The 21230-nt window shown below is 41.5% G+C and overlaps 1 long non-coding RNA gene across 1 annotated transcript; it reads left to right on the top strand.

Moving 5' to 3' along the window:
- The first annotated feature begins 1026 nt into the window (after positions 1 to 1026).
- Positions 1027 to 10751, top strand: LOC129057768 (uncharacterized). The gene is made up of 3 exons (XR_008522525.2): positions 1027 to 1664; positions 2457 to 2534; positions 8471 to 10751. It is a non-coding gene; the product is annotated as an uncharacterized LOC129057768 (long non-coding RNA).
- Positions 10752 to 21230: the final 10479 nt, after the last annotated feature.

The raw sequence follows: 21230 nt of genomic DNA, 5'->3' as shown, positions 1-21230 counted from the left end.
ATAAGATTTTTTTCTATTTGTTTCACACTAGCCCTTTCAGACACCAGCATTTCCCTGGATTAGCAAAATAATCAGCATTCACAAGAGGAGAGAGAATGAGAAAAAAAAACTCTCTAAATCTGAAGCCTGTGTCCATCTTTCTTAGAGGAATTTAAATTCCAAGGCCTATATATTCTTCAATTCCATATGGTACCATGAGGTCTCAGTAAATATCACTCAATGGCTCCAATTTAGTAACACTGTCACACACACACACACACACACACACACACACACATGAGTCATCTGCCATCTGCTGGACTTCATATGAGAGTCGGTAGTTTCAGTCAATGGAATGGTGCTCATAGACACGAACCTCTAACCTGATTGAGATAGTTTGAGTCAATAAGTTCTTCCTGATTGTTGAAAGATTAATAACACATTTATATTCTTAAAAGTGGCATCAAGTATAAGCTGATGGGAAAAATCAAGTTTTCTGTGTGTTGGCTTCTCTCAAAGATGCATTCCACTGCGGAAGGGGTTTATGTACCTCCTAAAGAGTATGGGGCGAGGGCAGGTGCAAGCCAAAGGGAAGTGTCAGAAATGTGTTTGCTACTCATCGTGCCCTCAAACAGGGCCAGTGACAGTAACAGACACTATCTGTTTCATGCACTTACTCCCATTTCTAGATCTGGTACCTGAAACCACAGTCCCGAAAGTAGTCAAGTACGACTATGCCTGAAGCCTAGAAGTGTGGTTTTCCACAGAGAGGAAGATTTGCATTGTGAAGCAGATGTCAGACAGAAAAAGCAAAACAGAAATATGAAGACACTGTAAGAATTTTGGGGTGATTTCTGACCTGCTCACTTTCCATCAGGGCATCCCAGGGTTTTTTGCCTTCTCAATTTTGAACAGCATAGCATTTAAATGATCATTTTTGTTTCTCCCCGCTGCTCCCCAATCTAAACAACAAAAGAAGGAATTTAACCTCATATCCTCGCTCTGAAATTAGCTCTATTGTCAAAAGATGACAGCTGTATCCTGATTTCAAGAATCTCATGTTGGAATAAAACAGCATTTTTGAAACCATTGTGTTATTTCAAACAGATCTGTAATGGTCCCTCAGCAAACCATTTTCAGAAGACTTGGGTAAGTAAGATAAAAAGACACCATTTCTGAAGAGTTGCTTTTATGGGCTAGGTCAGAGTGCTCTCTTTCCATGTTGTTCATTCCCAGTTGAATTTCCTAATAGTCTATCTCCTCAGCTAACAGATGCCCAGCCTCATGTCGGAACCAGATCGCGCCACTGCTGAGATTCCATCCAGTTCCTTTCTTATTGAGCCGTTTCCCTAGCAGATGGTGCAATGCTGCAGGCATACTCCTTCCTGTTAATTACCAGCCTTCGCTACAGATGGAAATGTCAGTCAGCCTCACAGGTCCTGGTTCCTGCCATTGCCTCAGTCCCTAGCCCTCTACCTAGGCAAGATGCTGCCAACACACACCATGTGTTTTGTGACTGCTGACTAGGCAGGCAACAAAAAACAACTTACTTCATGAATATTCATGGCGGAATGTTTAAAGTTCTGTTCATCTGTGATGCTTATAGATCCGCTTAAAGGGGATGGCACCTTCCTAAGAACACTCTGCCCCTTGTTTTCCTAAACTGAGGATACACGAGTTACCAAGTGAGTTGTCATGGCAACGTAGAGAGGACCATTAAACGTCGGCCATTTGGAGCCTTCTGTAGACACACCAATTTCTGACTAACGTTCTTCTCATACCTCTAAGTGTCACTTAATTATTCTTGTCCTGCCATAACAGACCAACAGTCACTAAGCTGAACTGATTAGCTAATAACTGTTGGTTTTCATTAAACCTTGATTATCTCATTAGCGCATATGTAGCCAATATGAATTCCTTGATCTTTCTTGGTATTTAAATATACCAAATCGAGATAAATGAATTTCAGTAGTCATCCTCTATCCATTAAGTCGTATTATTTTACTTCTGTTGGAAACATTTTAGCAATTAAAACTGGGTATCTTTTTAGGTTTAGAGGAAAAAATTAGGGCTCAGGTTTTGAGAGTAGAAAACAGGAAGTGAGATCTTAAGGAAGCCTTTGATTGAAGGTCGTTAAGATAAGCTTTTTTTTTTTTTAATTGGTAATCTTCTTTGGGATGCCGTGTTTATAGGTGAGATCACGTGACGACGGAGAAGGTCACCAGAGCCAGGCACCTTGTCCACACACAGGGCTTCCTTCCTCTATGACTTAACCCAGAGATGTAGATGGCAGGGTAAACATTAAATACCACAAACCGGCAAAAGAGCTCAAACAGAGGGATCATCTTCCTGAAGACAAAATAATCATCATCCTTTGAGGGCAAAAATGGGCAACGTTATGGATATATAAAATTGAGAAGTAGCTTTCATAAGTCCGATTTATTTATTTAAAAATCTAAATTTGTTTTCTTCCTTAGGTATCTTTTGTTTTGGAATGGGACTCTACACTATGGGATTTCTAGTGGAGAGGAGAGTTACCAGAGTCAGCACTGGAGGTATGGGAATTTCTAAGCAAGAGAACTGCAGTAGGGAAAATTGAAAGATGCTATTTTGGGGGTCTCACTGATAGTTATGAAGCTTAAGTCTTTTTTCCTGGTGTCTTTTTAAGAAGCATATGTTAGTTGTATGCTTTTGATATTAAAAAAGATAAAGCATGTGTAGGTATTTTACAGGCAGAGTAAAACATAGAATATCTCTATGGGGATATTCTGAATGCCCTTACCCCCCAGAAAACAAAAGGTAAGCTACATATGTTTTATAAAGTAATAGGAGAGGATACATCTCTAGGAAGAGTGGGGAGATAATGCCCATAATGTAGCCAGGGCTCTACATTCCCTTGTTCAAAATCAACTATGATCACATTTTACAATGAAGAACACACAGTGATTTGCAGGTAAATATTTAACAACAAGCTCACCAAAAAAAAATTGCTAGAATATATATACATGTATATAATGTCATTATAAACTTTACTGATATAAAGGATGTATATTACACAATTTACAAATAATAAAATACACAATACTTTTTATTGCAAATTTTACATAAGCAATTAATTCTTACAGAATGCTTTCACTGATTTTTGCCAAGCTGCAGTATCTATAGCCAACCTATAGTTACAATTCAGTTATGATTTGATAATTGAAACTGAATCCCTTTCTGCTCTTTCCTCATTAAATTTGTTATCATTAAGTCCAATAAGTGATCTATTGTTTAACTAGTTCTCATTCCCATACAAACTATTATAAATTTAGTAAATCAAAGCCTGTTTCCGGTTCACTGCCATGTGTGTCGGAATTTCACTCTTTGTTCAATGATGTGAGGAACTTTTTTTGTCTAATTGGATAGTGGTATTCAAATACAGGAAGAATATTTCTTCAATGTCTTTTGCTATACACAATGTAGTAGCTACATGCACAGCACACTATTAGGTTTAATCTGCATTACTGACATTTTGTGCAATACTTTCTTAAGTCTAGTCAATCAACAGAGCATTAAATCAAGTTTTGTTTTATAGTGTTTGCCAATTTCTGTTTTATAAATATTTCTACCATGCTCATTTTCAAGCTACCAACATGATGTCACTGAAGGCAGAGTTGGACAGAGAAGTTATAATAGTACACTTGATTTTTAATAATGACTGTGTTTAACAACCAAATTACAAAATAGCTGAAAATTTAACCCTAGGCTCTTGCAGGCTGGTGCAAGTCAACTCAAACACACCACCAGGACACCCACTCTCCCCATTTCCTCCACTTATCATCTCTTTTGGAATAAATATATCATGTGTGTATGTTTACAAGTATGTAAAAATTACATAATTTTACAAAGTCTTATTTAAGTGAAGCTTAATAAAGCATTCAATAAATTGAATTGAATGGATGCACACTTAATGAAGCTAGTTGAAAAAATAAAATATAAACATATGGAAAGTTTAGTAATATTTGGAGTGATTTTTGCTTTGTGCCAAGGGAGATTTAACAGGACAGCATGGCTTCTAAGAACGGTGAGGACTTTCTGTATAGCCTAGTAGGGGTGGGCAAGGGGCTTAGCCTGAGCCTAGAAAAGTGGTTAAGATTTGGGTAGATGAAGAGGGAAAAAAAGAATAGTTCAGTCATTAACTCAAAGAATATGTATTGATTGATTACTAGTAACCATAAATATTAAATTTTATATCATTAACAATCTTTAAAAGGATACAGAGTTTCTCCAAAGAATGTTTTAATCTTCTAAGCAACTGGTGGGACACAAATAAATGTCAAAAATCAGTTACTTAAGGATTTTTAAATGTCTAAATTTTAAAAATTAACCTGTGTCTAAAAGCAAACAAAAATTGTTTTCCTTATATACTATATCTTTAAAAATTCTGTGGAGAATAACAGCAACAGAAACTTATGAGGAAGCCAAAAATTACTTGTCAGATTTAGGAGATATACAAAAACCAAGTGTTTTGTTTTGTTTTGCTTTGTTTTTTAATTTGATCTTCAAAGGAGGGAGAAGAAGGACACATGCAATTAAAGGTCAAAATGATAATAACTTGGCTAGAATTCATTTTCATTTGCAGACTGGCACTTGTAGGAATTCCCTATTAGCCCAAAGAGTAGCCTGAATGAAGTTAGTTAGGCATTATTTCCCAAAGTAAGAAAAGTTAGCTTTCATTTCTAAAGTGAGGAAGAAAGAATTATAGACCTGTATAAAACAAACATAGATTTGTTTGCCATAAAATGAGAAAAGAGATCTGTAATTCTGAATAAAGAAAAATCTAACCTCTAATAGAGAAAATTTAAAAAATTTACTTTTTATTGAAAAGTAAATATGGAAATAAACACGAAAAATGACCGAATTGAAAATGGTTCAATCTGGTTAGTAATGTAATTAAAGTAATAAGATGTCAATTTCTCTTAGAAGGCAAACCAAGGCCATAGAAGTTACTACATTATTGCTTCTTCTGATATGAGATAGATATACTCATATACTGCTACGAATTGCTACTCATTTATTTTTAGAAGTCAGTTTGACATATGTAACTAGAACCACAATAGAGAAATGGTTAAAGATACTATGGGCCATCTGTCTGTCTGTCTGTCTCATCTGTCTAATTAGTTATCTAGAAAAACCAGTACAGAAAGAAAAAAATAACAAAATGTTAATGAATTAAAAGTGATTTGAGGTCTCTGTTTACATTTTTATGTATTTTTCCATTTTTTTTTTTACATTAGCAACTTTTGCTTTTATAATCAGAAAAAAGAAATCAAAGTTAATTTAGAAAGGAATTATACTGCTTTTGAGGAGCACAAGCTTTGGATACAGAAAGACCTTGAATTATAGCCTGCTTTGAATCTCTATGCTCTGTGCAGCAATGGCTAAACATTTCTTAGACTTGGATCTTCAGTTTCACATCTTTTAAAAGGCATAATAACAGAATGCTTACAGGGTTACCTTGAAAATAGCTGAGCCTACCTTACGGAGTGCTGGATGTGTGGTATGTGTTTAGTACAGGCCAACTTCCCTCCCCAGTTCAACACATCCTGAGTGGTATCCACTGACATTGAAAGACCAAAATCAGATCTTTTTCAGTCTCATCAATTCTATCAAAAAAACCCTCCCCCTTGTGCTCTCAACCTAGGAGGGTCAAGACAGTGGAATGGTAATCATCTTGTGTGAGTTGTCAGTGCTCTCCCAAGCATCTGTTATGCAGGATCACGCTCTTAAATTTGCCAAAAATTACATCGTTGATAATGTCTGCTGGAGATGCTTAGGCAAAACTCGAAATAGAAAGATAATATTTTGGAAGACAATTCCCCGCAAGTGTAACCCCAAAGAATGTTGTTTTGGGGACATGGAACAGCTGGAAAAGTAAGACCACATCGTTCAAAACCACGACAGCACCTCTGCAAATGAGATGAGAGCTAAATATGTGTCTCGGAGATAGGAAGCTAAATCAGAACGCAGCAAGAAGACAGCACACATTCGAGAGAGGAAAAAGTGTGAAATCTGCTTCTGGCCATCAGAGGAGCTGATGCAATCCCGGCTGACTCGGGGGACAGCCACGGTGCCAGCTACAGAGGCCACATGGCTTCTAATGAGGCCAGACCCAGTTGTAGCTCCGAAGAGTGGGTGAGCCAGCCAAATTTCACCCAACGACAGAAGCAGCCTTAACAGCTGGTGAGTGAATTAACTTCAGGCAAACCGGCTGGACCCAGGTGGAGGGACATTTTGAATCATTCCCTTATGGGTAGAAAAAGAACAAAACATCTTAGGAAACAGAGCTACCATGGCCTCTTTATTTCAGTTTAGTTCCTTCTGTCAGCCTTCTTTGGGGGCCAGGGAAGGAGTCAGGCAGGAGGGAGAAGCTTGGGGGCTTGAGGGACTGTGGAGCGATGACACATCAGTGTGAGACTGCATAAAAGGAGGATGGGGAAGTCAGGGTCCAGGGTGCGCTTGCATTGCAGAGCTGGGAAGGAGGCTGCACTTTATCAAAGCAGCATTCTACCTGAGTTAAAAGAAAACATTTTAGGTGATGTGAGCTCTTAAAAAGAGATTTCCTCTTAAGAGAACCTCTTCAGCATCTTTTTTATCTGCAGCTCTTATCAAATGCTGGGTCCCTGGCATTTGCACAGGAAATATTGTTGACCTGCTCCAGAGTATCTCTACTCCCAAGATTTACCTGTTTATGGAGTGGGCTGTCCTCATGAGGCCTTGTCCCTGGAAGCGCCCTGCAGAGAGCAGGCTGATCCTGAAGGGACGGAAGAGGGCTTCTTGCATTGACTGGAAACCTGAATCCTGAAGAATTCAGGGAAAGCCCGCACCCTGCAGTTTGAGCACCATCCTGCCACCTGGTGGCTGCATCCCTAAATTGCAAGGGCAGGTCTTTGTTTTAACAAGCCTCTAAATAAGTGAATTTGCAAAATAAAGTCATGAGGTGAAGCCATTTTGACAAATGTTAAAGAGAGACGCGAGCATCTTAGAAGGATGGGTAGAATTAAAAAACAAACAAACATATGTTGTGAGAGAATATAGCTTTTCTGGTGAGAAAGAGGTCAAATCAAATGTGAGTGGGCAGACAGGAAACAGGAGGCTAACGCAGCACCCAGGCGTGGGTAGGATACCGCATACCGCCCTGACATGCAGGTTATTCCAGGAAGATGTCTCTCTCTGTGAAGGCTGAGGTTACCACTGTTCCTACACAGCTCAGGGAGGAAAGGGGTCTGGTAACATTGTGTGCCTCTCCTTTTTTGACATTCTAATATTTGACCCATGTTTAAGTGTGCAAAAACCTTCTCAAGGCAGCACAACATCTTTTGATTTTTTAACATCAGCACTGAGTTTACCTTTTTTTTTTCTTTGGTCACGTTTGTCTTCTTCCTTTCCCATTCTTTTCTTTAGTTGACAAGCACTGGCTACCATCTATGTGTCAACAGTTGTGTCATGAGTTTGAGATGGGCCGACAGCACATGGAACTCAAAGGTGACTGAGGGAGAAAGGAAAGTAGATCAACAATCAGAGTCCAGAGAGCTACATGTAATGCAACCCATGGTTTTATGGGAGAACCGACAGGGGCACCTCACTCCAGAAGGAACAACGCCGGGAGAGGCTTTGAGGTGCCGATAATGTCCAGGTGATGTGCAGATGTGTAGGAGCAAGACAGAAAAGCAGCTATTAATGGGAAAGTGGTGTGGGTGACATTTCAAATAGAGGGAATAGCAGGCAAAAGAAGATTAAAAAGATATATTTAAGGAAATGCTGGAACGACTATTTCACATGGCCGTGGTGCCAGAGATAAGTTTAGAAGACACGCACAGGATCAGACCAGGGAAGGTGAGCCAGTGGCTCTGCATTTCACCCTGGCAACTCTGAAGTCCTGCTGGAGAATTTTAAGCAGGGGAGGAACAGCCACCTGACAGATACAGATAAACATCCTGGAAAGATCACTCCCGCTGCAGAGAGAAAGGAGCAATGCTGGAGGCTGCAGCTGCCCAGGCCAAAGAGGCCTTCTGAAAAAGTCTATCTGGATGAAGGCGAATTCAAGAGCAGCTTAGCTGGCAGAACTGACGGACCGTGGTGCTCCTACAGATCATGTGGATGATGGGAAGGGTCTCAAGGAAATGCACAGAAGGTGTGAAAAGTTCCAGGTTGAAATTCTAGGTGCAGGCTACGCAATGGCCATTTTAGCATTTATGAGTGGAAAATCCAGGGTGCACAATGCTTTGAGGAGAGAGTCACTTTGGATTTGCCTCTGGAGTCTACAGGTGCAGTGTCCTTGGGCGCCCAGCCATGCAAGTCTGAGGTCTGGGCTGGTAGCCGGATCTCAGCCTCCTTCAGCTCCCTTTTTCCTCTTTTTATTTATTTATTTTTCATTCTTTCCCCTCTCCACATCTCAGTTCTAACCTCTTTGCCTTAATATGCACTTTTTTGTCTGTTCTTTAAACAGGAACTTGTTTGGAATTGAGTCTTGATTCTGAAAAGAAAGTATCAGAAGGCAGCATTTGAACTGACATTTAAGGTGTCAACCAGGGGGAATTTGGTGCTGACCAGTAAAAGGGGAAAATCCCAAACAGAAGCTCCATCACCAGGGACAGGGCCAGACTCCTGACTAGAAACTCAGTGGATGTGCTGAATCATTCGGATACTTTCCAGAAAATTATTTTACCTACTCACAAGGCTGGGCATCAGCCAAAACAGACTGGAAAAACCACAAGGAAAGACATTTCCATGAAGTAACTAGAGTTTCGGGTTTCTACTCTAGAGGAATATAAGAGGAACTTTCTTTAAAGAGTATGCAGGTGGTTTCTTTTAAGCTCACCTGTCTGGTTTTTCAAACAGATCAAGGGGTGATGGCAGGGAAATGTCTCCCCTGGGAATCTCACCCCTCCATTTGCTAAAGAGAAGGAGCTTCAATCCCTTGACAGGATGATGAAGAAACAATAATAAACTACTGTGACCTAGTCTCATGCCAGCAGTCCTATCTGTGGTCCACCCTTCTCGTGGCCAACAATGACTTTTCTTAAAAAAATAAAAATCAAGATTTGTACCACTCCTGCTGTAAGCTCTTCAGTGGCTCATGGATGAATGAACAGGATCACTGTTGGCACACAAGGCCCCCCACAGATCACCTACTCATCTTTCCACCCCAGCTTTTGCCATTCTGTCCCCATCCCACAAATCCATTGCCATCCAAAGATAAGAAAGATCCCAGATAGGGCTTCCCGGTTGCAGCAGAATGGACTGTCTTTACACTGGGGGGCTATTCTTCCCAAAGAAGTCTTCTCCCCCGTGGGAAGGGATTGGAGTACTTCTCCTAGGCACTATGTAAGCAGATGGTTGAGAAATGAGCTAGCCCTTGAGCCTCTGCCGCAAGGGAGGGTTCTTCCTTTTAATGGTCCCATCATGAGAGCAGATGGCATGGGAAATGCACCCGTTTGGAATCGGGAAGAACAAGTTTCAGGCCTGACTCAGATACAGATACTTGCCGTCATCAGTATGCCCTTGAATGAGCTATAAAGTGTCTCTGAACCTCTGTCATCTCCTTTGCAGTGTTGAGCCAAGGTTATATACCACACAGGGATTGAGGAAGAGGAATTAAGGCAGCATACGTGGAAGTGGCTGGCTCACAGTCATCACTGGCTAAACATTACTTGAATTCCATTCTAAAACTCCACAAAGAAAGGCAATTTGACAAAATTTGATCATCCCTTCACCCCAATTCTCACCCCGTGAACTTTTCTTCCATTTACAACCCTTGGATTTAGTAGCTCAGCACACACAGTCTTTCTCCCTCTCTCGCTTCTTTCTTTCTCTCCTTTTTTCTTCTTCTGTTAAATCTAAGAAATTCTAATGCTGAAGAGGGTTTTCTTAAGGTGATTCTCCTGGAAAAGATGACTCTTTAAGCAAAAATTCAGACTTTCTCTAGAGCGAACGAGACACGTAGGTAGCAGTAGCAATACAGGCTGACCTTCCAGCACGGTCCTGGGAACCACACGTCAGCTCTGGTGCAGATGCCCAGATGGCATGTCTCTTCCTGATACAAATCGACTTCCACATGGCTCTTCTGAAGACTAAGACGGCCACGTCTATCTAATGAACCCATCCTGCCACCTCCATTTGGGTCCTGGAAACAGACTGAGCTCTTTTGTGGTTCCCTGTACATTTCAGCGTGCATCTTCAGCTACGAGAGGTCATTTGCTGCCAGTTCTGTTGGCTTTAATGAGTCTCCTGCCTTGGACCTGGAGAGAGAAGTGGGAAAATGTGATTCTCATGCCCAGGCCTTGCCTCACTGCACTCACTTTTCCCATTAAGCTTTGACACTGGACCATGCCTTTGTTGGCAGAGGAGGTTTTTATGGATCTTATGGGGAATGCACAATGGAAACTGGAATTAAACTTGTGTTTCTCTTTTTTTCTCTCTCTTTTCCTTGATAGGGTTTTGACGGAAATCATTTGACTGTTTCCTTTTCACATGGACAGAACCGAATATGTTCTTTCAACGTTATCCAAACCATCATGCTCAAATGGAAAGGAAAGTTCTGTGAGGTTAAATGGCAGAGACATGATGTCTACAGTAGGAACAAAGCTGCTTAGATCCTTCTAGACGCTGTAAATTCCCCTAACATAAAAGACAAGAGTGCAGACTCTGAGGTCAGAGGGACTCATGCCCAAATCCCATCTCCACCTCTCACAAGTTACTTATTCTCTTTGAGTCCTGATTTTCTCACTGGTCAAATGGGAATAAAAATCCCCTCCTGGGCCAGGCATGGTGACTCATGCCTGTAATCTCAGCACTTTGGGAGGCCGAGGTGGGTGGATCACGAGGTCAGGAGTTCGAGACCAGCCTGATCAAAATGGTGAAACCCCGTCTCTACTGAAAATACAAAAAAAATTAGCCAGGTACGGTGGTGCACACGTGTTATCCCAGCTACTCAGGAGACTGAGGCAAAAGAATCGCTTGAACCCGGGAGGCAGAGGTTGCAGTGAGCTGATATCACACCATGGCACCCCAGTATGAGTGACAGAGCAAGACTCTGTCTCAAAAAAAAAAAAAAAAAAAAAAAATCCCACCTCATAGGCTATCTGTGAGGGTGAGGTGAGGGGTAAGAACTTGGAGAATCACCTGCTAGGAATCCTCCCCCTCCCTCTCTTGATCCTGCTATGTGGCTTTCTGTTCTCAGGTCTCTACCCTCCCATAGGATCTCTGAACATTTTCCATGTGTCAAACAGGATAACCTCTTAGAAGTCTTCTTTGCCTTTTCAGAATGAGAGGTGGCCTTCAGCCATCCACCCACACGGTTCTCCCAGCCTCACACTCTGCTATAGGATAAACCCAAAGGCCTTGGTATGGCCACAGGGCCCTTGAGGAGATTTCCCCTGACTCTTCCTGGCTCATCTCTTATCAATCCTAGTTCCACAAATAGTGTATGTCCTTCAGAGGACAACTCAGCACACACTGATACCTAAATGCCACCATTCCCTCGGGACTCACTTCAGCTGTCCTTTTCACTGAGATGTCACCACTCCCCAGCTGTAGTCATCCACAGCCTCTGTGTGCATTTCCTTCCATCGGAGAGCTTGCTGGGGAATCATCAGCTGCTCACACTCTCATCTCACCAAGCTATGAGCTCCCGGAGGGCAGATATGTGTTTTGTTCATCTCCATAGCATTATTTAGTATTGCAATGTTTAATACATAACAGTGTTGATGTTGAAATAAACAAATATGGAATACTCAACTAGGCTGACTCGTGGTTTTGTAATCTCCCTTGGTTTTTTTTTTTTTTTTTGAGGGGGAGTCTAGCTCTGTTGCCCAGGCTGGAGTGCGGTGGCACAATCTCAGCTCACTGCAACCTCCACCTCCCAAGTTCAAGCAATTCTCCTACCTCAGCCTCCTGAGTAGCTGGGACTACAGGTGCGCGCCACCACACCTGGCGAATTTTTGTATTTTTAGTAGAGATGGAGTTTCCCCATTCTGGTCAGGCTGGTCTCAAACTCCTGATCTCGTGTTCCACCTGCCTCGGCCTCCCAAAGTGCTGGGATTACAGGCATGAGCCACCGTGCCCAGCTACAGTCTCCCTTGTTAATCTTCTTGTGTGGCATCTAATTACTGCCTTGACACCTTGACACCGCCTTACTTTCTGCATTTCAGTTTGGAGGTCAGAAGCTAAATTTCTTTATTTGTTGCATCAGCCTCTACACTTGAGGGAAATATCTTCAAACCAAAGAAAGTTTTTTTAAAAGAGGAAACACCTGATTTAGTCAGATTAGCCACAAAGAGGAATTTTGGATTGCCTGTTTCTGATGGGCTTGTTAAGATGGTATTTTGATTTTTAAATAACTATAATACTTTAATGTCATCATAATTAAATATTGAATAAACTTTCTTGTGCTTTTTAAATACATTTTTTCTTCCTATGCAGTGTGATGTTTCTTTTTCTTAAGGTATAAATGCATTGTTTAACATGTATTTCCAATATATTATGAGACTACTATGTAATAGACTTTTTTCCCAACAAGACAGCATTCCTTAAATTGAGTTAATCGCCTATATAATGGTCATGTTAAGTTATTTTGAAATAACTACTCGGGAGGCTGAGGCAGGAGAATGGCTTGAACATGGGAGATGAAGATTTCAGTGAGCTGAGATCATGCCACTGCACTCCAGCCTGGGTGACAGAGTGAGACTCCATCTCACAACAAAACAAAACAAATAAACAAAGTAAATAAATAAATAAAAATAAAAAGGATCATTCTGACTGCTGGTGAGCATAGACGGTAAGAAATCAGAAATGTACAGAGGGAGACTGTGTGAGATGCTATTTCAATAATCAGGTTAGTGATGACAGTGACCCAAACCATAGGAGTATCAGGGGAGCAGAGACAAACGATCCAAGATTGGATTTCTTTTCTTTTTTTGAGAGAGAATCTGACTCCATCATCCAGGCTAGAGTGCAGTGGTGTGATCTCGGCTCACTGCAACCTCCGCTTCCAGGGTTTAAGTGATTCTTGTCCCTCAGCCTCTGGAGTAGCTGGGATTACAGGCGTGAGCCACTGCACCCAGACTTGGATGTGTTTTGAAAGTTGAATCTTGCTAGGGAGTGAACGTGGGGCATTAGAGAGAGCAGAGTCAACCATGCTGCCAGAAACTAAACAAATGGTAGGATGGGGCTGCCATTGACTGAGATAGCTGAACAGTGAGACACACAAGTTTGGTGAGTGGGGCCAAGGAGGAGTTCACTTCAGGCATGCTGTGTTTGAGATGCTTGAGGTGCCTATTACACATCAGAGAGGTGACATCAAGAAGTAGCTGAATATATGAGCCTGTGGTTCAGAAGGAAAGGGGTCTTGTTAGAGATAGACATTTAGGACTGCCAGTGCTGAGATGTGTTTAAAGGAGGAAGGCTGGATGATGTCGCACCTGGGATGTCACACATGAGTACGGAGGACAGTCTGGGTGCTAAGACCAGGGATGCCACAGTGTTCAGAAGTCAGGGAAAGGAGGAGGAACAAGCAAAGACCACTTAGGAGGAAGGCCAGTGAGCAGGAAGAAAGCAAATGATCCGTATTATCTTGAATCCACATAGAAAAAAAAAATTTTTTTAATGAAGAAATATTAAATACAGTAAATATTGTTGCAAAGTCAAGTAGGATGAGGAGTGACAATTGAACACTGGGTGTCACCATGTTTACCACCTTGTAAGGGTTGTTCTGGTGTAGTGTGTGGCCAATCCTTCGAGAGAAAATTGTAGAAGTGGAAACGGTGGATGGGCATGAGACTTCCGAGGAATTTGGCATTCAAGGAGAGTAGAGGCAGAAAGCTGTAGTTAGGGGGTCAGTAACTTTTTAAAATAGCTGCAGACTGTGTATCTAGGAGAAAGACTCATAGAAACGGAGCAAATTATGATACGGGAAAAACAGGAGGAAATTACCTAAGGAATGATTTGAGTAGGCATGAGGGGATAGAGTTGAGCACACCCATGATCACTCAAATGTCACCAGCTTTGATACAGATGGGTATGAATTCAGACAACATATATTTGTGGTTCTGGCTCTGTTCAGGTGGTCCTTTTGTAGAGGGCTTCATGAGATATGGCTGATGAAGTAGGCTGTGTTTAAAGCAGATTGGGTTAAATGCCTAGACAGGGAGATTAGGCCTAACCCAGGGAGTGAGAGGAGTCATCAAGGATTCAAAAGAGGGAGTGGAATGAGGAGAGAAGTGTGCATTAAATAATACTGCTGCCGATGTTCAGAATAGCTGATATGTATCCAGTGTGCTCTTTCAAGATATTGTTACCCGTGTTGCAGGAAACTATTGAGATTCACGTGGATGTGGTTCTTGCTACTATGAGAGTATTAAGGAAAAAATAAAATTTCTTGTCATCCTAAGAATATTGCCAGGACTTCATGTTCTGAATCTGGCATAAATGTCTTCAGATGTGTTTCAAAGTGGAAAATGAAAGTCTGAGGCACCCTGAGAAGGACCCTCCACAGCAGCATCTTGTGCGATGAGGTTACAACAATCTCTGTGAAGTAAGTCTTTTTCCTTTCTTTTATTTTCTTTCCCTTTCTTTCTTTCTTTCTTTCTTTCTTTTTCTTTCTTTCTTTCTTTCTTTCTCTCTCTCCTTCCTTCCTCCCTCCCTCCTTCCCTTCCCTTCTTTCTCTTCTCTTCTTTTCTTTTCTTTCTTTCTTTCTTTCTTGCTTTCTTTCTTTTCCTTCCTTCCTTCCTCCCTCCCTCCCTTCCTTCCCTTCCCTTCCCTTCTATCTCTTCTCTTCTCTTCTCTTCTCTTCTCTTCTCTTCTCTTCTCTTCTCTTCTCCTCTCTTCTCTTCTCTTTCTTTCTCTCTTTCTCTCTCTCTCTCTCTTTCTCCTTTTTTTCTTTTTGTCTCACTCTGTCCCCTGGCTGGTGTGCAGTAGCACAGTTGGCTCACTGCAACCTCCAACCCCTGGGCTCAAGGGATCCTCCCAACTCAGCCTCCCACAGACACACACCACCACGCCACACCCAGCTAAGTTTTTGTATTTTTGGTAGAGATGGGGTTTCACCACGTTGCCCAGGCTGGTCTCAAATTCCTGAGCTCAAGCGATCTGCCCACATTGGCCTTCTAAAGTGCTGGGATTACAGGTGTGAGTCACTGTGCCCAGCCTGCTTCTCATATTCTGAGCACCACTGAAGTCCTAGATTCTTAGCTCACATCAGAGAGAAGGAGCAACAATCAATCAAAACCTACAGGAGATTTTCCTCATCTCCCAGGTGAAAACAGGCTCAGAGACAGGTGACACTCCATTAAAAAGTAAAATACATTCATAACTGATATAAAGGCACCACATATGTATATAATATAATGTGTATATATAGTATTATATATAATATAGTGTGTGTACACATATTATATATGTATAGTATTATATATAATATAGTGTTATACACATATTATATATGTATAGTATTATATATAATATAGTGTGTGTATACGTATTATATATATATAAATTCTTGTGCATAGCATTATTTCATTTTGCTAATGACAAGTCTAAGGCTCACAGAGGCAAGGTGACTCACCCAGAATTTTTATATGGCAGAACCAAGCAGCCAAGAGAATTTGTCTCACCACATCCCGTATTCTTCTTGCCACCAGTGTATTTTAAATATTAAGTTTCTGCTATACTTTATTTATACTATTCTTTATTTTATTATTCCTTTTAAACTAAACTTAAATTGACTCACTTTCTTGATTTTAGACCCATCCTAAGCAAAACTATCCATAAGTGCCTAGGTTTTATGTGCTAATTACATATTAATTTCTAACATATATTTAATAATTATTAAAAATAATCATCTCTAGAATTACCAGTAGAGTACAGGATAGGTTGAAACTACAGAATTAGGAGTAGAGAAAAATTATTCGGAAGTTGTAATGAAAAGACTAAGGTTCATGACCTGAACCTGGTTATTGACAGCTGAAATGCAAAAAAGACAATAAAAACATGAGAGATTTTGAAATTAAAGCAAAAAAAAAAAAACAACTAAGAGTTCAGATGACTTTTATGGTTTTAGGTGATCGGTGGTGCTATCAGGACAGGCGAGAAGCCCAGCAAAGTTAAAAGTTACTCGGCAAGGCTGCATGTAGCTCAGCTCTGCCAGCACAGCTGACATCTTACGCCACAATAGTCTGAGTGAATTTCTCTGTAGGATAAGGTGGTTAAATTAGCTGATCACAGACATGCTGATTTTTCATTGTTCCTTCCTTCAATATAGATACAAGTATATATAGACATAAATATACATATGTATATATGCATACACAGTTGTTTTTTTCTTCAATTGGGGAAGGGTTAGTAAAGGATAAATATAATTTTAGAGTCACAAAAACTATATCCAAAAATAGTCAATCTTGTATATCCTATTGTGTAACAGACATCACTCACTATAAAAGATTAATAGTAAAATTCTTGGTTTTTGTCTTGCTCTGTCACCCAGGCTGGAGTGCAGTGGTGCAATCTTGGCTCACTGCAACCTCCACTTCCTGGGTTCAAGTGATTCTCCTGCCTCAACCTCCCGAGTAGCTGGAACTGCAGGCATGTGCCACCATGCCAGGCTAATTTTTGTAGTTTTAGTAGAGACAGGGTTTTACCATGTGGGCCAGGCTGGTCTCAAACTTCTGACCTCAAGTGATCCGCCCTCCTTGGCCTCCCAAAGGGGCTGAGATTACAGGTGTGAGCCACCTCACCTGGCCGAATTCCTTTCCTTTCTGTAAGATCACATTAGTTACTAATTAACTCATACTCAAGTCATAGTCGTCACAAAGAACACACGGTGGCAGACAGCACTGAAAGGCCCCGCGTTACTTCTCAGCCTTTGGCTTCTCTGATGTGAAATGACACCTCTCATAATCTTTGAGTGTTTAGGTTGTTGCTGTGTGAAATCTCCCAGTTCAAATGGGTCCTTATTTTCTCTGGGAAAATTCTAGCATTGGACTTGCAGGCCAGAGACTGGATGAGATGACTTCTTTGAAATGTGTATTCAGCAGAAGAGAAAATCAGCTGCACTCATAAGTGCTTTTAGAATGCTAAGGAAATCTCTAAGACCCCCTCATACTTCTTGACTCTCTCTCTGTTATAAACATTTGGGAGACTTAGAATATTCCTTTGCTATCCGGCGTAATTACGAGAAAGTCAGCCTCTTTGGAAAAAAAAGACAGAACTCAAAAAATGTCCTAATCTGTTCGTGGTTGGGGATGGCTACAATTTTTCCAAATAATGCCAGGTAATGTGCCTGTATCTATCTTTATATTTCTGTGCAGATGTGTGCATGTGTGCATGTGTGTATGTGTGTATTTCTTCTGCATTTCTCATCCCTTGGAAAATGAGTGTTAGTCAAAAGAACATTAAAAAAAATTAGATTGGGTTTTGGGAATGTGGTCATTGTGGAGCAGCTTATTATCAGATAATAAACCTGCATGTGGATGGGTGGGTGGTGCTTGTGTGAGTGTGAGTGTGTATTTGAAGCCACTGCAGAGCGGCCAACAGCAGGCAGAAATGGGAGGCTCTCCCCCTTGAGAGCAGGGAAGCGCTCACTGCATAAGAACCAGGTGCAGGAGGCACAGAGTGTCCACAGGGATGCTGTGTCCCCGGAACACTCAGTTTGTGCAGCACAGGAGCTGGGTCTCAGGTGGAAAGTTGCAGTCTTTGTGGCTTGAGGTATCTGGGGAATAGGGTTTTGTGCTGCCAGAGAGGTTAGGCTCAAAAGTATGCTGTGAATGTGTGCGTTTCACTCTATGTAAATTCTACCCGAATCCAAAGAAAACAAGAAAGATTGAAACCTGAATCTGTTTGATATTAAATGATGTTCACAAGTTTATGAAATTGCTCTGGGCCTTAGTTTCCTCATGTGAAAACATAATGGGCACTACTTACTGACAACTTGCCTCGCACAAGACCCTCTCTTAGCAGCTTTACAGCTCTAAAACTCACGGTCATCCCCCAAGGAAAGGTGTATTATTTGTCTTGGCCAAGATCGGGAATGGGATCCAGATAGGTCTGGTTCCACAGGTCGCATAGTTTTGACTACCGTGGCCGCCTCCCTGTTGGGAAGATCAAGTTGAAAAGTGAGGTGTGTTATAAACTGGTAAGACATTCTAGGATTTCATGTTGCTATTACTACTCAAAGGGACTTTTCTCTTTCCAAGTCATGAAGACAAAACATTTGGGCCCAATGCTGAGACACTTAGAGCAGCAGCAAAAACCAGTTGCTTGGGTGGGGACATCTCAGTTTCAAAGCTTTCTCTCCTGGTGAGTTCTCACCCGACCCACATGCGGCTTCCATCCCTTGCATTCGAAGGTGTGTAATCAGGTGACAACCCTGGGAACTTTCTACTTTTTTACCCTTGTTCCAAGGGTCTGACACTCTGAAAACTCAAAAGAGTGGAGCCAGCAGCTGGAGAGAAGTAAAGACACATTTGTAAGATGCTGTATGTAGTGTTTTCTTTTCCTCCCTTTTCCCCTAAATGCAGAGAGAGTGCAGTGTGACTAATTACACCAGAGAGGAAAGCAGAAGCTCTCAAGTTAAAGTATTTTGGTAATCATGTTTACTGCGGGTAAAGTACGTCTGCATTAAATAAGTCAAAACACAGTGCGCAAAATTTGGAAGGATTCCTTGAGCACTGCAAGGACGGAGTTAGATGTAGAAATGATATAATGTCCAAGTCGAAGCACTATGAGAGAAGATAAACCATCTGCTTCAACTAACTCAGATCCACTTGAAAATGCTAATCGTATGGCAGGAGGATGATTAAACTACATTAAAAAAACTTTTTCAGTAAGAGATGTACTGCATTGTTCAGCAAGATTGGGCTCCCCACAGATGTTATTGCCTCAGTTAGGTGACCATCAGAATCTTAGTTTGTCATAGGTTCTTAAAGACTTTATTGATCACTCAAGCTCTGTTCTGCCATCCATCTCTTTGCAGATGGTCCAGAAAAGGTAATTAACTTGACGAAAGGCCTGCAAATGTTTAATAGAAGATCCAGAACCGGAATGCTGATTTCCTCACTCCAGATTTAATGTCCTTGCTGCTGCCTCTGTAAGTGGAGAATTGAGTACTACATTGATAAGAAAATACTACGCAATCATTACTCAGTTATAGGAATGTTGCTGCTAGAACTGAAAGAAATCTTTACAAGGTGCTAGACACAGACCCCAACTCCTCGTTTTATGAACAAGAGAAGCAATTATGGGTAAGAGAAGTAAGGAGTTGCTATTTACCCCACCACAAAATCATGAAATGGAAATATGCAATACACACACATTCATATAGACATTCTGCTCTAAAATGGGAACAGGTGAAGGTCTTGGTATGGGCTTCAACACAGGGCATAACTTTCAATGTCCATGTCAATGAAGATGGCATTTCCTTTTCAATGTCAATGAAGATGATGCCACTGCTAATGTGATGAATATGACAATGATGATAGTGAATTTTTGAGAGCTCACTGTGGAACTCCTGGGCACTTTACATAAATTGTGTCATTTAATCTTTCAAAAACCCCTGAGGCTGCTGTGCACTAGTTTGCTAGGGCTGGCCTAAGAAGAACCACAAACTGGGTGGCGTAAACAATAGAAATTTACTGTCTCGCTGTTCTAGAGCATAGAACCCCAAGATCAAAGTGTGGGTGAGGTTGGTTCCTTCTGAGGGCTGTGAGGAAAAGATCTGCTCCAGGACTCTCTCCTTGGCTTGTACATGGCTGTCTTCTCTCTGTGTCTTTGTATTTTCTTTTCTTTATGCATGTGTTTTCCAAATTCCCCCTTTTCATCAAGATACCGTCATGTTGATCCATGGCCCACTCTAGTAAACTCATTTGACTTGATTGTCTCTAAATATGGTCATATCCTGAAACACTAGAGATTAGGACTTCAGCAGATGAACTTTGTGGGGTACAGTTCAGCTCGTAACAGGCTGGCATTGCTGTCGTTGTTATTCTTCCCATCCTGGAGATGAGGCAGCCGAGGATCAGAGAAGGCGCGTACTGTGTTCATCGTCACAAAGCTGGAGGGAAGCAGAACCTGCGTGAAGTCTGGGGCTGAAGGGGGAGACTTGGCTTTTCTTCCTAAAAATATTTTGTTTGCTTTTGTGTGAGGCCCAGGTCAGGCTCTCAGAAAAAGACCCTGTCTCCAAACAGTTCCTGAAAAACGTTCTCCCCCAGATGACTCCACTAGGAATCGATTTTCCCTAAAGATGATAGGAAGCTGTTTTTCAAAGTCTGCACCATGCCAGTTGGGGCCCTACTGGAACTCTATCTGCACTTCTCTCTTGCCCCAAGAGCCACACCCCTGATTCTTGGGGTCCCAAGTGTGGACTAATGTTCTGAGTCTCAGCCATTACCACTCACATCAGTGTCAGAACAAAAAGCTGGGTGCAGCCTGTGAAGGAGCCCAGAGAATATTCCATCTTCACCTGGGGGGAACTGATGACTGCAAATCCACACCATTGACTCAGGCAAGGGATTTCAACAGACAGGGCACATTCCTCAAGGAGGGAAGTTACTACAGCTTGGCAGAGAGAAAGCTTGAGGTGGGAGGAGCAGAAGCCAGCAGAGACAGACCATGGGCAAATACTTCAGAGTAATAAAATTGAAGAAACTCAAGGGCCAAGGTTGTTGGTTAGAAAGAAAACACAGAACTAAAACTGTAGGCAGAGACATTAAAGCAAAATATGTCTGGTTATAACATCATTTCCCCAAAATTTCAGTGCAGTTTTTACTGGGTGAAAATTACTTCTTTGTGGATCACTTTGATAGGAATTCCACTGGAGATTTAAGGCCAGATAAAGCAGGCAGATAAGCCAAGCTATGTCTTATGAAAGGAGTGAGACATGATGAGTATAAGGCAGCCGAAGGTGGACTGGGTGGGTGTGCACCTGGCTCCTCAGATGCCTGTTCTCAGGTCCTGGGAGAGCAACATCTCTCTGCATGTCAGTCTCTATATTTCTAATATGTGTTATCATAACAGTGTCCTAGTAAGTCATGACAATTCAATGCGATCACACATGTGAAATTGCCTGCATAAGCTTGGCACTTGTGAAGTACTCAACAAATGTTTTAGAATAATGACAGACAATTGGGCCAGTATAGTGACTTGTGCCTGCATTTTGGGAGGCCAAGATGGGAGGAATGCTTGAGCCCAGGAGTTTGAGACCAGCCTGGGCAACATAG

The sequence above is a fragment of the Pongo abelii genome, chromosome 12 (assembly GCF_028885655.2).
Source record: "Pongo abelii isolate AG06213 chromosome 12, NHGRI_mPonAbe1-v2.0_pri, whole genome shotgun sequence".
NCBI lineage: Eukaryota > Metazoa > Chordata > Mammalia > Primates > Hominidae > Pongo > Pongo abelii.
This window is presented reverse-complemented; position numbering and strand designations above follow the sequence as displayed.